This window comes from Labrus mixtus, chromosome 11 (assembly GCF_963584025.1).
Source record: "Labrus mixtus chromosome 11, fLabMix1.1, whole genome shotgun sequence".
Classification (NCBI taxonomy): domain Eukaryota; kingdom Metazoa; phylum Chordata; class Actinopteri; order Labriformes; family Labridae; genus Labrus; species Labrus mixtus.
Genome location: NC_083622.1, coordinates 23,416,192 through 23,432,288, shown reverse-complemented (window position 1 = coordinate 23,432,288; position 16,097 = coordinate 23,416,192). Strand labels below are relative to the sequence as shown.

Below are 16,097 nucleotides of genomic sequence, written 5' to 3'. Positions count from 1 at the left end.
CGGCTGGCAGGCTCAAACACATCCTGGCTGAGGTGCACAGGAGGGAAAACAAAACAGGAGCCATCGCTGTCATGGGAGCTAACAAGTGGAAGATGACATGTGTAGTGGCATTTCACAGCATAATGCCCAATTAAGCGTAAGTCCAATTAATTACAGAGATGGGTAACAGGTGCCATACACCACAAAGCAGCTTTGATGACAATAATTCCTCTTTAATTGTCCCCTGAAACCTGTGATTGCTCATTCTTGATTTACCTGTTAGGTACATGTCAGGGCCACTTTTTGAGTAGAAGTAGTGCAGGTACCTTCATTTTTGCTCGTCAAAATTAGCGTTCTAGTTCAGCCTAGCTAACAACACATCTCAGGAGGCAGACTTCTGCTGCAGACTCTTAGAAAACTTAAAAGAGCCTTTTAAGTCACTTGCAAAGTGCTAAAATTGTAGTGATTAATAAAATTACTTCCCCTAAAAGTTGGAAAAATTGGTGGAAAAGCCTTATTTTGAATTCACTTTCTAATGGCATGAGAGAGCATTCCGAAGTTATCAGCCTTTGTCAGGTATTCCTATTGTTGAATGTTGTTTTGAACAGCAGAAGGCTTGTACCTGAGGTAGAAATGGAGGCGAAATGGACAGTGGGGAGACATGATCTCACTTTAAATATGTGAAATTATACAACAGTGGTGGTATTTTATCCATTACTACAGAGAAAATAAAACATTTGGTTATCCTTAGCTATATGTTTCATAAGAAGCCTTGCTCTTTTCCTTACGATAAAGATCAAACGCTATGGGAAACATATTGCACTACTACACTATTCTACTACATATACTGTGTCCTACTTTCAGTTAGTGTATTATTAAGTACTGTATGTCGGGCACATGTTTACTACTTCAGTGGAACTCAGTATTCTGTCACACATGTGCTACTTAACCAAACATCATTAATAAGTCAGAAACAAGGAAACATACTGATTAAGATGATGAGTCAATTCATCTACAGAAAAAAAAAAGAGGGAAAGGATGTGCATAGGGTTTGTATGTTTCAAGCTGAAATGATGATACAGACTGAAGCCTGCAGGTCAAATGTCGTCCAGAACTAAAAGCATAGGGGACACATTTCTTATGCGTAGAAATACTGATACTCAATGTTCACTCAAATCACTTTGAAGCTGGCAAGACTGACAGAAAGGTTAACAAACTGTGCCAGAAAAAAACACATGTACATCACATTTGGATTCAACTACAGAGCCAGTGTAATAGAATGCATAAAAAAATACTTTATTGGTTATTATTTCACTCCATACAGTTCCAATGAGATAACATTTACAGACATGCATGTAGGCCATCATTAATTCTGACTTTTAAATCAAGCCAATGTGTAGTTCCAATAGTTCTGTTCACTTTGGAGATCTTTGAAAGTCAAACTCAGCAGAGACCTCCTCCCTGTTTTCTGTGTACGTGTGCCTCTTAAAGGTTGTATATCATAAACATGGCTGTGCAGTGTAATATACCATTTGGACTGTAATGGTATGTCCCACAGCCTTTGATTTCCCTGTCTGGCAGACTGACTGGGGGCCCCGAGCAGAGGCAGAGGAAGTGTGATAAACCGTCCTTGGGAAACATAGGGGGCCCATGTCTGACTGCTGTAGCTGGGGTTAGTAACCACACAGAGATATGGAGGGAGGCCTCACAACTGTTTATTGCAGACGTGTAAAAAAATAAATAACCGAGTGCTTCTATTTCTGGATATTCCACATCACATGAAAATATGTTTTCACACTTACACATGTTAAACTGTTCTGTAGCCACACTAGCAGTGACTTTTCTCTTTTTTGAGTTTTAGTAAATCCTAAGACAGTTGTTTGATGAACTACCATAAATATTCATGGTCCTTAAAGAATTTTGAATTCAAACCACTTATACAGTAGAACAAGTAGAAAGTGTAAAACATGACTGGGCATGAACATTTGCATGATCACAGCTCCTTAATAATGAACCTGAACTAAATCAGTCCTCTAGCTCTCCAACATACACAAGGTGACACTTGTTGTTCTCATTCAGAAGTCCTGACAATTATTAGACTGATTACTGTACCGTGTCGTTTGGTACAATAAGTGATGCAAATCTCTTATTTACCAAAACATCAAAAGGAATCACAGTGCCTTACAGCGACTTAAAAAAACGATAAAAGAAAAAACATAAATAGAGACAAAACATTGTACAAACAAAATGGATTTAGGAGAAGGGGCTGTAATGAGAGACTAAGGGCAAATACAGTCAAGTATATAATGTAAAGGGAGACTTTTAATAAAGATAAGGTATTTTATTAAAAAGATAATTTAGAATTTTTATGTGGAAAAGAAAACAACATCATAGTAGATGACTTATGAGATGTTTTAGAAGGTTGCTACAGACTTAACTGGACTCGTGAAGAACAACAATGCACCAATCAAATGATTGTCAAAGGACACTTCAGAAGTCATTAACTTTATCAGATATGTTTTTCTCTGTTGCTTTGACCTCTTTCAAGGTAGTTGAAAAGTCAAAACATCATGTTCAATTATTCACATCATTTTATTACTTGTGTACAGCCGACAGAGCATTTCTCCTTCGTCATCATTTGTAAATGTTTAACACGTAGAGGCAAATGTCTACACGCAAGGATCTACAAATTGAACAGCTAGTGGTTGTTAATGCCTCTGTGATCAAAATGGATAATGTGCCTTTAATTGTGCAAGTCATGCAAAGTGCCTGATTCCCAAGATCAGGTTAGCCCTCACTTTTGCCCACAGCTGCATAAATATAGTTGTTGCAACAGGGTGTGAAATAATCACAAGCTTTTTAACTAAGTATTGTTCACTTGTTAGTTTTATATATTTAGCCTTGACTCCTCTGGATTGTGGAAGCTTGGACTTCTGAAGTCAGCATCTGAAGAGTATCACTGTCAGACACGGGATCAGTCAGTTAGGTTCAGAACAATACCAGTCCAATACAGTTGTCTTTGAGAGTCAGTGAAAACATGTAGGATGCAAACAAGACGAAGAACACTCTTCAAAATCCACCACCAAACATTTTGCCGACAATGTATTTTACACAATGTACATGGACTTTGTGTTTTTGGTGGCAATGCTTGAATCGTTGATGTTAAAGGTTCCTTTTGTAAAATGATTTCATGATCTTGTGTGAGTTTTATCCTTCTGCAGGTTATTTATAGTGTTTTGCTGAATGTATGAGCTTCTGAAACACTCTGCCTTTTTTCAGAGCCAAAGTAGACATGGTGTGTGGTTAAGAGACACTCAAGTCACCACTAGCATTTCGACCAAAGTACCCTGCAAAAAAACCCCACTCAACTCTAAGCTACTTAAAGAGCTTTAAAGCTCGGGTGTGGAAAGAAAAGGAACTCTATTCACTGAATGATTCTGCTGGGAGATTCTCCAGTGACAAGTGTGGTCCCATGTTTTCATGAGTATGTTAAGTAACCATTGATTCTCTTTATTCAACAATACATTGCCTTTATTTTCACAGAACAGTAAAGTATTCATTAATAATCTATGTTGCAATGATATACGTGAAACACTGTACATACTTTGTCACATGAGAGCACTACAGTGTGGGAATATTCCTCCACAGAGTTTTTGCATATTGTATGAGAACATGTTCTCAATGTTGTCTGTGTTCCCCTGTGACCAGACTGGGATCATTACATCTTCACAGACACAGTGGCCATACATGAATATGTGTCCTAACATGACAGAAGAGTTGTTAAGCTGTGCAACAATGTGAATTCATAGATGTATATGTTATGCTGACCACATGTTGTTTCAAGTCTAAGAGGCAGGAAGAAGTGGATGCAGGGCGGTTGAACAAAATGCTCACAGCGAATAAACAGCAAGCTTTCATGTATTAGTGAACATGATCGAGAACCAGGTTTTTCAGTCACTCGTCTTATAAAGAAAGTGGTGGTTCCAAATGTAAAATAACTGTCATTATTGTGGAGCCTAACTTACATTATTTGGACAAATATAAGCTAATTTTTCAGCAAGCGTTGTAAGGATTCTTACCACACATCACTTAAAAAATGAGGGAATGCATGATGACATTTTTTTAAACTTTATTAATACTGTTCAAAAGTAACATCAGAGCCCTTGGTGATTGCATATTTAGCTTGTAATTTAGACTGAGAAGTCACCAAATGTTGTAATATATTTCAAATTAAACACTTGAGTATTCACTATTTGAAGCAGTTGCACAGTGGTAGAGATGACAAACAATTAGTTTGGACCTTGTATCTGACAAAAATTACATAAAAACAATCAATAAAAACAATTAATCTCCTAAACAAGCACCGGAAAGGTGAATTTCCTCCACGTTTAGATAGGATTTCTCCTACAAGCCAGTCTCCTCTTAATCTTCATTTTCAATTTCTATGATGCTTTCTTTGCAGATCTGCAAAATAAACACACACAAAGGATACTTTAGAAAAGATGAATCAATATCAACATCATTGATTAAAAGTAGTATTTTTTCCGAGAAAAGCCGTTCAGTGCAAATATGGTGACCCATGAGATGATATCATTTTGCTCACTTCAGTTCCAGTGAGACACCAGTGTTATTATATGCACCGTATGTAAACCATGTACAAATGAAATTGTATTTATGGACTGATGAAGGCTTTGAGCCTCTGATAAAATGCTGTTTTAGACATTGATGGTTTTAGGAACTAAACATTTCTTAGAAAATAAATTAAGAGAAAAAAAAAACGAGTCTTCAGGCTTTACAGGACTTTCGAGGTTGCGCTGCTCTTTACACTAATTCAGTTGAAACGCCACACAACCAAACGCTAGCCTGAATGTCATCTTTAGCCTGCTGCAATGTTGAGCCTGGACTGAAAGCCTTACACAGAGCGGTGAACTCTGCCTTTTTCAGAATCTGCTTCTTCATGAATCTGAACGTCTCTCATGATGACATCACTTTATAAATAACAGTTACTGACTTTTATTACATTGCATGTGCTCTTAACTACAGACTTTTGGCCTTTGTGGACAAGAGTTCCGAAAACATAATGGTGTTAGCTATTTCTGGGAAGCTCCAACACGAGATAATTACTCAGCATGTTAGAGAGTGTGAGCTAAACCCTGCGTCTGAATCTGAGTGTCTATGTGAAATGAAAAACTCTCATAAATCATCACTCTTTAATACTATATCATTAAACAGGATCTGACATATAAATCACAAGAAGTATTATCCTCGGGCTCTCTGCATGCTCTGCACTGTCAGGCTGTCTGTCTCCCAACTTGTCAGTCTAGCAGACTTCACATCTGGAGCTCTGTTATTATGACAATCATCATATTTAACAGGGGAGGGTATTTTAGACACCATTATACAATATCCCAATTTAAAGCTCCAGTCCAGTCAAAGAGGCTGGATGTGCATCATATGTTTACTCTTGTGAAACTTTAAAGAGAAATTGACAACATTGGGATCAAGATAAACATATTTATCTTCTGATTGGATATGGTATACAGTCCATACAGGAAGTTGCAGTTGCAATAAATCACGCAAATTCAACCAATCCCTAACCATTCTGCATGATGTTACAATTTTAAGTAACCCAACATTTCTGCTGATGTTTTACAGACTCTGCATAAAAATGCTGAATCTGAAGATAGATGACACAATTTTGGGTTTCAGAAGTGTTGTTTCCATTTGTGGTCCGAGTATAATTGTCCACCAGCATTTCACATTGCTTCAGCTGTATGAAGGGATAAAGTCTGTAGCTCTTTTCACATATGTAATCCTGAAACTGTCAGGAGGAATGCCCCTAAAATCCTCCTAAACTGGTTGTTCACACATGCACCTCACAGCAGAAGACAATACCGGTTGAACGGGAATGGGGTGAGCGATCTCCTGAGGCAAACATGACGTTTAAAGAACAATGCAGAAGTGGCAGACGAAGCATCAAATTCCGCTATATGGCGCTATAATGAGAATCGTTGCCTTCATACCAATGCTATGTGTCATTCAACAGAAAACGTAATGGCAGCACTTTAATTACGTACATGGAGATCATACCGGTCGCCTGCATACAGTCTATTGCGTGCACCGACCGCAGGGAATAAATGTCACCACCCCCTCCCACTCGCTGGAGGTGAACTTTCCTGATTGTATATCCAGCTGTGTTCTCACATTCGCTCACTCAGACTTTCTGCATTTAAAAAAAAAACCGATTGATCTGGCAGGAGAAACTCCAGATAAAGTCAGAGTGGTAAAATGTGGCTGTTTCGTTACACATACAGTTAATCCACAAAACTTCAGTGGGTTTTTCAGGAGGAGACTCAATATGAGTGAAACACATAAGCTGTAGTGCATACCTGGATCCCATGGACGGCCATGTGACATCGATTTAGTGTTATGATATATCTAGATGATATCTACTTACAGATATCTGCAAGCATTGCGAAGCTAAATGACTTTTGAATGACTTGTTACAATAAAGAGAAAGCTGCAACACAATCAAGCCTTCACGGGCGCAATAACAAAAAAGTATTTTAAATTCTGGATGGACTGGTTAATGATTTGAATCTATGAGACACTACTTTTTCTCAGTCAGTGGAAAAAAAGACAAAAGCTGAACTTTTAAAGGTGAATCACAGCTATAAATATGTAAAGAAAAAAAATTGTACCACTTACTACAGGCCCATAAAACATTAAAAAGGTAACTAGGCCTTAAAAACGTCTTTAGAAAGAGGATATTAATTGAGGAAGTCTTCCAATATGAATAGTATCAGATATTCTAGATTTATGCTGAGAACAGCAATTAGACAAAACAACCCTCCAGACTGTACCTCTCAAATGTCAGACACTCCGACTATATCAGTGTGTGTCATCGAACAGTGAACATTCCAGTACTGACTCACCATGAACACTCACACACAAACAGACATACACACACACCAACACACACACTCAGAGACGCCCCCACACACACAGACAAAAAGAAAGAGACAAACACAACCACAAAGAAGAATTGTCCAGTGCTCAAAAATGCATCAATAGCTTTATTAGCTTGTTTATTCTTGGACAGTTGTTCCACACATCACTGTAATGTTCTGATCAAACGAGCTCTCTTCAGCATGCTGAAAATATAAATGTGACACAGACATGGTGGAGGCTGTTTTTTTATAGTCCAGAATCTGCGTGGGGCCATCTGAGTACAGTCCTTGTCATCGTCTCTGTCCTCACATGAAATGAACTACGGCCTGTTTGGTAACCTGAACACATGGTTTCTCACTCACATGAGTCTGAACAAGCAAAGACAAAGCAGCCGTCCATCAAAACAACAACCAAGTCAGCTCGTACAACCATGTTGTTGAGGTATAAACATGAGGGAAGAAAGAGGAAAAGAGGGTAAAGGGGTTGGGTGAAGAAAAAAACATAACAGGAAAAACCCTGAAGAAATCAAATAACATCCCAATCCTGCCTCTTTCCCTCACATACCCTCTTCTTCTACCTTCTATTTATCTCTATACTCTTGTGATCTTTCTCTCTCTCTCTCTCCTCATTGTGCTGCCTCATTTTCCTCACCCCCCCCCCCCCCATTCTTTCTGTCAGTCTGTGTCTCTCCCTGTATGAGCAGACAGGCAGAGACAGGGAGACTGTTGTTGTGCTTGCAGTCTGACACTATCAGCTCATAAATCCCTGTCAACAGCTTGCATGTCTCCTCTCCTCTCCTCTCTTTTTCTTCGTTCTCTTCCCTTCTTCCCTTCCTCCCTCCTTCCCTCCCTCCACTGGCAGAGGGAGGAGAAACCCAGTGACCTGCCGGTAAGGCTTTGAGTGACACAACCACACAGACATTAGATATATATATATATATATATATATATGTATAGATAGGTAGGTAGATAGATAGATAGACAGATAGAACACAGTAAAAAAAAAATCACAAGCTGTTTCAATGATTTCTCCTCCCTCTCTCCCTTCCTGGTTTTTCTGTCCCTCAGGCGATGTTTGCCAGCAGACAGTCGTCACTGACAAGCTCTTCCTGTGGTTGGGGGTTAACACCTGGGTAATGAGGCCATGCTACACAACAACCACCCCCCCCCCCCCCCTCCTCCCTCCACCTCTCCCCCCAAAAAATAAAAATAAAACCCCTCACTTACGGTAAGTAAGGATATGTAGACACACAATCAGGTCATGCAGGGCTAGAACACACAGTGATGCATACACACACATGCAAACAAATCCTGCAGCAACACAGACGGACGTGCACAGAGACAGACACACATTAGCACATGCACTTGTTTGGCTCAGGCTGCAAAACAAGCAGTGAGCCTAGCCAGAACATGTCAGCCAGAACTCAATACTCAGACAGACTGCAGTGTTAAAGGCACGCTGCAGTGAGCTGAAGTGAGGGGGAACCAACCTAAGTGGAGCTTCTTCTTCTTCTACTCCTCCACCATCACTAATAGTTTAAACCCTAGGAACAAATGCCACTTCAAATGTAGTCAGAAACAAACTCAGTTTGGACAATTTTCACTATGTCTAAAACGTTTTGACTGCAGTGCAATTCTATGCTGTGTTAAAATGTGAGAGCTACTGCAGTGAGGTTAGAGCTGACGTGGAATTGATGAGCCCTTAAAATTGGGATTAATGGAAACATTTGCTTTATGCCAGCACAGTCTGACTCCAAACTTATCAAATATGGCAGCTTGGTTATTTTTTCCAGAGCTTTAAAATATGAATATCTAGGTACCCTTCTAGTGATACTTTTGTATGTGTAAGGCTTTGCACTCAAGTAAGCATTTCTATATATGCAATGACACGTTGGACCTTAACAGGAAGGCTGTCCAATTCGCTGAAATAAGATCCAGATAGATTTTACCAAAAAAGGTACAAAAGGTGACTACACAAATTTTATTTTTGACATGTAAAAAGAAAAACCATGTGGTATACATTGTGACATGGCTGCAGGTCAGTCATGTTCGGAAAAACTTAAATTCCTGTTTTTTTTGTTTTTTGATAAGTTTAAGTACCAACATTGAACTAGTAACTTTAATGTACCCTATGATATCACATGTGTTTGTATGTTACATAACCAACTAATGTTACTCAACTAAAAAGAAACTACTTCAATAGAAGACAATATTTTTTACTCATATCAACCTTAACAGCTACTCTAGTATTTTTGTTACCTTAATGCTGCATCACATGACTTCAACACCATAAACAACAGGGGGGGGGGGGTCACGAGATTCCTACCAAAACCATAGAAAAATGGAAAGTGGTTTACCTATTATATTATCATATTTTACCCATTATTGTGAAAATATTTATAAAAAGTAGTTGAAGAGATGACTCTGTTCTGCTTCTAGCGTTTCTTACAATAAATTACATAAATAACACTATACTATACTTTGTTCTGATGTCAGTGTTTAGATAGGCCTAATAATGTCTGCAATGTTAAGGGACAATGGTGGTCCCCAGTTTCTAGCACAGTTCTATTGGGGGGTTCAGGGCTGATATGTTTGGGAACCCCTGAGCTAGAGGACAGCTACTGAAATTGACAACAAAGTGGTACTTAAAGTTTCACCATAGACCAAGCATAGGCAACTTGATTTAGAGTAAATTGATAGTCCTAGTAGTCTTTGCCTAGTTTGACATTTAACTAAATTATTTGCTTGAAAACAAGCCACAAGCAAGGAAAGCTCTTTTTACATATAGCTGGACACATATGCATTGACAATATCAGTTTAGTCTACACACTTAGGAGCTGTTCACTGATGTCAATGTCTCCAAGAAAAAGAGAAAACACCTAAATTGTAAGAAAGTGTCATGTATGAAAGTGATATCAACCTTCTCATTTTATTCTTCTTTCTCTACCTCTATCCATTTATAGAGAACATTTCAAGACGTACTCTTTCCCATAGCTCAGATTGTCGAGCCAGGACAACTTTATAAAATCATTTTGAGGCCAAAAGATTGACAACTTATCCAACAACTGACACCAAGAACGCATTTTCATGCGGCACTTGTTCTGTACAATGCAGTGTTGTTCAAATTGAATTTGTCATGACAGACTTGCATTTTTCTGCTCCACTGCCTCAAAAATAGTGTGTGCATATCAAAGCTTCAAGAATGTTCTGTGTCCAAAGCACTAGAGTGCAAGTGATTCACTCAAGATTCATCTTATTGTGTTATCTCTGGACAATACGGCGCAGCCCGCATCTCATGTGTCATTGGGGCAACAGGGAAGCCTGCAGTGAATCATCAGCCTGCCAGAGCAGCAAAAAAAGCAAAGCCTTTGAGCACTTTTAGGTTAGCAGATGTAATGATGTCCAAAGGAAATCAAAGCAGGTCTTTGCAATAAATGTTATTAACTTTGACAAAAAAAAAACACTATGTATAATATATGTGCTTCTGTGAGCACACATGTGGCAATGACTCCCTCTGCGTGTGTCTGTATGCATCTGTGTGTGTGTGTGTGCGTGTGTGCGTGTGGTCTGCACATGTCTTTGTGTGCAAAGGAAATGGCTGACGGTGAAAAATGTGACCAATTCTAATTTTAATTGCCAATGAAAAAGGGGCCTCAATATTTATGGGTTCTGTCTGGACGAACAGAAGAGAAGGGTTTAGGCATGAAAGCGTATTCCTTATCACAATTAAAAAGTGCTTTAACATGACTGCAACCCTTTGAAGTTAGATTAGCAGTAATATTCGACAGATCGGCCCTGGCTTCCAACAATGAGAGCTGAATGGGAGGAAAAGAAATTATTTAACAGAGCCAAAGGTAATACTTCCCTTCCGTTGTCTTTTTTTTTTTTTTAAACTTGAATTAGCCTTGTGCTTTTTAAAAAAAAATACATTTTCATGTGTGGAACCATTAACTTTGTCTTTCTTTTCAACATGAAATTATTTCAAATGTAGATGAAAAATATGCTTGGAGTCCAACCTAGGGACTTGATTGAAGGGACCAAAGAAGAAAAGAGAAAAACTAATTTGACAGCACAGTTTGAGATTCTTTCTAAAGCATTTAAATCAGCAGTGAGTTCCAGTCACACAGAAGGAACAGCTGCTGTAGAATTATAGTCACAGTAAGTTGTAAGTCCCTGTGTCTTGACTGCAAGGATCAGAAACCATCAAGTAACTTTTGTACCAGCCATCTATAGCGAAAAAATTAGATCCATATTCACATAAACAAACAGCTGTGGACTTGCAAATTATCAAATTCCCCTCTTTTAAGACAAAGTGCCATCCAGGCTGTCCTTACATAAGGACACACGAACCCATGGGAAGACACAGGGCTGCAACTGAGAGCTGTGTAATTAGAGAGAAAGAGAGAGCAAGAAGAGACAGAAAGACAGAGCGAGCTTAACCCCAGGCACAGAAACAGGAAGAGAGAGAGAGAGGGAGGGGGGGAGAGAGGTGAAGGTTGAGATAAAAAAAAAAAAAAATCCTCCCATGTTAACCTGAAAGAGAAAAGAGAGGGGAACAAGCAGGGCAAAACAGTAAACAGCAAGCAGCTGCTGAGGATTTACATGCTGTAAATTATTCATGTAATCAGCTGTAGGAGCACAGAGACGGAGAGAGATGAAGAAACAGAGAAAGAGGGGGGGGAAAAACAGCTGCACACCAAAAGAAAGAATGAGAGAAAACAGATAGACATGCAAAGACATTGGTTGAACTGACATTGTATACTGTGGAAGACAAAGAGAGAAAGGAACACATACCCTGACAGTCCTGTCTAGACCAGGTGAACTTCCCTTCTGACTCTGTCTGAATCACCTGAAAGAAGCAGAAACTGTGTTTACATGCATACCTTCTTTGGTTACATGCACAGTTTCAGATTTCTCACAGGATAATAGAGTGACTCTACACTTGAACTGGCTGACTTTATATGCCAGGACTTTGTTAGTCATTTTAAAGTCTTATGTGTCCTCTTAGGCTGCTAGTATGATCCACAGAGTGTATCCAACATGTGAGGTAAAAGTCCCTGTGCCTTTAAAGCATGCTATTAGAGATGTTCCGAAAACATGTTTTCTGGTCTGATACCGATTGCGAAACTTTGCCATACTTTATTCTGCAATATTTAATGCAATATCAAAAAAAAAACATAACAAGAAATTCTACCAGGAAAGTGTAATGTGTTATACATGTACAGGTATCAAATCATATCATATTTATTTTGGGGTATTGTTACTTTGTTTCATGTGTTAGTGTTAGTGTTGTCCACAGGGGGCGCCAAAGTGTACTGAACATTTCCTCTAACAGGAGCTTTTACCAGCAGTAGGACAAAGTACCCCTGATGTCCAGAATACACTCTCTTATTATTCACCTCCCATAACATTCGCCTGCGTCAAGCATCCAACATTATCTATGATAGTGACGGTGTTGTGTGCTTGTTTACAGACAGTTGACATGCAGACTCAGCAGTTACAGCAGTCAGTTCCCTGTGTGCTCTGAACAGCTGCAGTTGTTACATTTGACAGACTTTCCTCATCGTACATGTGAGTGAAGTCATGGAAAATGAAAACCTTGCGAGTTGTGTGTTTGCTTTAAGCAACAACAAAAACTAACATTACACGCTCAAGCTTCTTTGCCTCACTATCCCACATCTTGCACTATGACTTTTTCACATGCACATATCACAATTGCAATTCCTAAACGATATTGTCCAGTCTTAGAATCAGCTGATAAGGGGCGATGGCCTGCTGGTTAGTTCCGCCCAGTGTACAGAGGCCTGTGGCTTCTTTCCCGCATGTCATACTCTACTCTCTGTGCCCCTGATTTTGTCTCCATCCACTGTCCTATCTCTACAATAGAAGGCATAACCCCGCCCCCCACCAAAATCAGCTGATAAAGAGCATCCCTAAAATACCAGCAGTATAAAAAAAATAAAATGATGTTAGCTTTGAAAAACGTTTCATGCTATGCTACTGCATCGTTGTTTTTTCTCCTTGTCACAGTAACATTTTCTAAAAAACCTATGAAAAGAAGATGGTATCAGGGTGGTGCCTTTGTGGTGTTTTTTTTTTGATACCCGACACCTCATTTTAGTCATTCTCAAAGCCGCATGTTACATATCTGTTTAATACATAGACACCTGGACACCAGTAATGGAATATAATGTCAGACACATCTTGCATGTGTTCTTTCCTCTGTAGTGTAGGTGTGAGAGTGTTCATGAGAAGGCTAAGTGGCAGTGTTGACCTTAAAAACTCCACCTGTCATTTCCACCGTTTAGGTTTCGAATGAGGATGTTGCAAACTCTAACCACAATACAGGTAGAATGTCAGCGATACACTTCCTGGTAGGACGGTTAATGTGCAGCAGCCTCGAGTTTTAACTTCTACCAAACTGCCGGGAGCAATGCACATTTTAAAAACTATAACAATTGCATAAGCCCTGTCTGACTTTCTTAATGAGCATACTGGAGCTTCATATGTTGATTACAAACATCCCTGCAGGCAATATTCTGAATATTATCACAGGAGCTGTAGTCATACAGAGAGCAATACTCAACAGCAAACATGTTACATAAGTAAGAGCAATTACATAAAACAAGAGCTCACCACGTTCGGGTTATGTGAGTTTATTTAGATTATTTAGATTCATTCAATGCAGGGCAAGAAAATGAAGGGATGTACTCAATTTTCTTGTCATGCAGGATTAATCTCATTGTATATTACAATAAAGTCATTTTCTCATTTTATCCAATTGAATGAAAAATGAATTTATTAATAATGTACAGTCATAAATAGCTATAAAAAACAGAGATAGGAAGTCAATAAGTACACATCATTGTCAGAAAGTCATACTCTACATACTTATTTATTATTGGGCTACCTTTTTGGGGCTTGTTACTTTAGCTGTCATGCTAAAGACCCTTTTTAAATGTATGTGGCCAAAACTGATTTGTACATGAGACACAAGTTAATAATCAGTATTTCAAGTATATATTTCTTGGATTATAATCAATGTGAGAAGTCAAATGTATTCGAGTCTAATGGTCTCCCATATATGATGTGAGGTTCAGCTTTGCACAAACACAACTGGTAGCATTGTCCTGTAGCTGGCTACTTTCTTCTATTCTGGGAGCACATTTCACAGCTTTTACTTTTTTCACTTTTACTTACTAAATCAGTAGGACGATTCTATCTTCAGGTTCAAATAATGTAACCTAATCTGTATATTTGACATCTCTGACAAAAATCACACAAGTACCCTTCTAAGAAGTTATGTGTTAAACATGCAGACAGGACTCCTTTCTCCAGTATGATCTGGTAATTTAGTGTCGCACTGTCCCTTAAATTATGTCGCCACTTGACTTGCCCTCCTATTTTTCTGTCACCCTCCACTGGTCTATAAACCCTGTTATACAGAACACATCAGAAATACCACATAAAAATAACGACCTCGCCGCACTCATTGCACTCTGTCTCTGCTCAGTTCTACTTTTTGACGCCCAGGAGCTTTTTGAGAAGATGCTGATCTACAAATTCCCATGGGTTTGGTGGAGTGGACCGGAGCCAGTGGAAATTGCAAACAAACACTGGAGCTGCTGTGTCTGATGTGAGCACAACAACAACCTCAAAGGCCCTCGTTCTCACACGTCACGTCTGTGTGTGCGATTGTGCATGTGTTTGGGTGTAGGACAGGGAAAGTGAGAAGTAGAAGTGGGAGAAAGTGAGAAAGCGATAGTGTGCGTTTGTGTCTGATTGCAAGGCCTGAGGCATTGCAAAGGCATTACAGCATGAGATTTATGAGGGTATTCACAGTAACACTGGCAATTAAACAAAGATCTCAGCTCCTGTCAAAAGTTCATATTGGGTCATTGGCTTATTGTGGCGAGGGAGTGTGGGAGGGAGAGAGAGAGTGTGTGTGAAAATTGATGGAGGGTAAAGAAGGAGGTGAGACTAAAGGGGGGGAAACAAAGCTGTGACGCAGAGAAAGTTAACCAACACTAGCTTCACATTTTGGGGAGAAACCTCACGAGAGCTGACTCAACCAAAGATTTAAAGAGCAAGAAACAGTAACCAGCTCCCCCCTCCCATGACGTCTCTCCACACCAGAGTTTTAGCAGCCAAGCCCCACACCACATTATGGGTCCCTGGGTTTTTCATAATAGCTGGGTGTGTTCTGATCCCGCACTAAAGTCATCGCCATTTAAATCCAATTCCTAATTAGTGGTGGGAACCAGAATGAGAAAGGGAACAAGCACATTGGTTGAGAAACAATTAAAAACATTGGGAGTTGGGGGGTAATGGTGGCAACAACAAAAAAGGCGGCAAATCATGTACTCATGACACTGCAGATTTCAAATAATGACTCAGAATTTGTGTCAAATTAAATTACTGTAATTTACTTTGAGAGGAAGACTCGTGTTTTATATACTTTTCTACTGAAGTGATTCCCAAAGTGTGGCCCACGGCCCTCTTGGGAGCCTTGAAGGTAGAGAAGGCGGGCCACTTTTTTATTGTGTGTCCAGGAATATGTGAGTTTCTCTTGATCAATGATCACACTGCTGTAGTGGGTGGGAAAGAACACTTTAAACAGAATATCTCATTTAAAACCTGTTTAATGATTTAATACAGATGTTTATCTGAATCACTGCAACTTTGGCTTGAGTTTTCAGCTGACAGATGTATGTGGTGAGAGAAACTTTGAAGTCTAAAGAATGCTACGTGTTGACAACATGAAATATAAGAGAATATTTACATGGCTGCATGATATATGTTTAGTTCATTCTGCGTTACTCTTTTTTTTCTTTTCAGATTGAATTTGTTCTGGTAATTCACAAGATGTTCTTTCAACAAAGACAGAGAAACATGTGCTCTCTCTCACCTGTGCCTGTGGTGGATGTTAGGAATCTGACGAATGGCTTAATGGAGGTGTCAGTGATGATGTATTGAGTGTTAATTGTTGGTATATTGTCTCACAGTCCTGTGACTGAGACATCTTTTTTAGTAGAAGGAATTTTCACAAAAAATCTAGGGACGTGTAGCTATAGAAACAACACTTTTGCAGGACTTTTTGCAGATTCAAGAACCAGTATCTTTAAAATTGACACATGAACACATACAAACTGATTTAGACATAATGAG

General features: G+C 39.1%; 1 long non-coding RNA gene across 1 annotated transcript in view; it reads right to left on the bottom strand.

The window, feature by feature from the left end:
* Positions 1-1,254: 1,254 nt before the first annotated feature.
* Positions 1,255-16,097, bottom strand: part of LOC132984243 (uncharacterized) — a 113,202-nt gene continuing 98,359 nt past the window's right edge. The window contains exons 5-6 of the long non-coding RNA XR_009674907.1: positions 11,724-11,778; positions 1,255-4,443 (exon numbers count right to left, since the gene is read on the bottom strand). This is a non-coding gene — a long non-coding RNA (uncharacterized LOC132984243). The remainder of the gene's footprint in view (positions 4,444-11,723; positions 11,779-16,097) is intronic.